The 2,106-nt window shown below is 63.1% G+C and overlaps 1 protein-coding gene across 1 annotated transcript in view; it reads right to left on the bottom strand.

Annotated features, from left to right (window-relative positions):
* GHRL (ghrelin and obestatin prepropeptide) overlaps nucleotides 1-2,106 on the bottom strand; it is a 7,007-nt gene that overhangs the window by 3,520 nt on the left and 1,381 nt on the right. The gene's annotated exons all lie outside the window — the stretch shown is intronic.

Here is a 2,106-nt window from a genome sequence, read left to right as displayed (position 1 = left end):
CGGGGGGTTTTCGGGGGCCCCAGGCCTACGGAGGCGCTGGCTAGGGCAGTGGTCTCCCCGCCCCGCCCCACCTCTTCCTCACTCTCCCCCGGTCCTCCCCTTCTCCTTTCCCGCCTTCCTCTTCTTCCTCCCGCCTTGCCCTCTGCCGTGGAAAAGGACAGGAGGCTGGCGTTTTCTTAGGGTGCTCTGAGCCAAGTCTTCTCTCCGTTCTGCCCCGGTTTCCTCCTCCTACAGGGAGGACATCATTCTGCCCGTCTCCGGGGTGTTCTCGGAGATGGTTCGTTGTTGCCTGAAGCTTTGGAAGGCCGTGAGGAGCTGTTTGCAGCCGTGACGTAGACCCACTCAGCAGAGCAGAGACGCACTGCCATCTGCGACTGGTTGCCACGGCCCTGCCTGGCCATGCTGGGTGCCGTGACGTCTGAGTGAGGCTGGGAGGAGCCCTGGGCCTGTCTTCCTCCACCTCCTGTCTGCACGGCAGATGCCAGAGGCCGCCCTGCCCCGAGGCCACACATGGCACTGGGAGCCCTTGCTGTGCCCGTCACTGTGCCCATGTCAGACGAGGCGCAGAGGTTGCCGCTAAGTGTCCCTTGATCATGGCTGCCCGTGTCCTGTCTGCTGTCACGGTGGCCAGGTGGGAGTGAGGTGACAGGTTTGGGACAGGAACTGGGGTTTTCTGTCCCTTCCTTTGCAAACTCAGATTCCTTGTGTGCGCCTGTGGTCCCTGTGGGGTGGCCGATCGCCTCGTAGGCTTCTTAGGAAACTGAGCATTGCCGGGGACTCTGCCAGGCCCGGCAGCCTCCGGCACTGTGTGGTGGCTGCTGGGTGGCTTGAAAAAGCCGCCTCCCTCTAGGCCTCTGTGACCCGTCTGTTCAGAGGAGGAGGGGTCTCAGAGTCCCTGGCCCCGTGGTTAGGGCAGCTAGATCCCAGTGGCTGACTGCAGTTTGAATTCCAGCCTCAGTGGTTGAACAGCACGCCTCCGTGTGAGTCCTCCAAATCCGGCAGGGTGGAGGGAGAAGCAGGGTTGGCGGTGCGGTGGACGTGGTGCTTCCCCCCTCGCTGGCTAATTCGTGCCCCGGCAAAACCAAATGCCTTCCAGCGGTGGAACTTGATTTTGGCAGGAAGACGTTTGGGAGGAGGTAGAGGGGCCTGTGAAGAGGGAACCGGCCGAGCTTGGGTAGCAGAGCACGTCCAGGGCTCCATGGCCACCTTGCAGGCCTCCCACCGCGCCCCGCCTCTGCAGCCCTGCCTCCCAGGCGTTTCTGGTTCCAGTTGATGCAGTGTGGGCGGTTTCTTCCAGGGCGAGCTTTCACAGAAACGAGGAACTTCCTGTAGCCAGGCCTGGGCCAGGGTCATTAGCCACTCAGGCCTTGTCCACGTCTGGGCTCACACAGGCTCCTCTGACTGGGCGGCCACCCAGCTGGGGCTGGCAAGCTCAGCAGGACGGTGTCCTGGGCATAGCAGCCAGGCTTGCAGGCCACTCGAGTGGGAATATCCGGTGTCCTCGGGTGCCCCTGGGGTGCAGGAAGGGCCTGGTGAGGCTCCGAGGTTGCAGATGGGGTGCACCCTTGACCGGAGAGGAGGCTGGTGAATAGGGAGCGGAGGCCAAGGCAGGACGCACTTCGGCTGTTTCTTGGCCACTGTTCTCCAGACAGTGAGGAGGAAGATGGGACTGGGGACTGGAGTCCACCCCGACCTTGAGTCCCACCTCTGCCACCGACCACACTACCGTGGGCAAGTGTGTTTACCCCTCTGAGCTTCTGTTCCTGGTCTGCCAGCCAGGGGTGACGACGCCAGCCCCACTCTCATCCCAGACGTGGTAGGGGTGCACCGATGCGGCCAGAGTGGGGCAGTTCGCAGGGAGAGCAGCATGCGCAGCAGTGGAATGGGGCCGTTGTGACGAGCCGCCCCAGGGAAGGGGTTCACCTGGGTGCCGGAAACCATCCCCAGCCAGCCACCCTTCAGGAGGGTTCTGCAGACAGACCTATAAAACCCGTTCTCGGGAACCAGCAGTTAGCGTAATGGCTATGTCGCTGGACTCCCACGTAGTCGACCGCGGTTCACGTCCCGGACCCGGTGGCTTAAAACTCACGCCGGGCGCGTGTGCGT

Source organism: Tupaia chinensis, unplaced genomic scaffold (genome assembly GCF_000334495.1).
Source record: "Tupaia chinensis unplaced genomic scaffold, TupChi_1.0 Scaffold000333_1, whole genome shotgun sequence".
NCBI classification, from domain to species: domain Eukaryota; kingdom Metazoa; phylum Chordata; class Mammalia; order Scandentia; family Tupaiidae; genus Tupaia; species Tupaia belangeri.
Note: the sequence above shows the minus strand (reverse complement) of the source record. Positions and strands in the feature narration are given on the sequence as shown.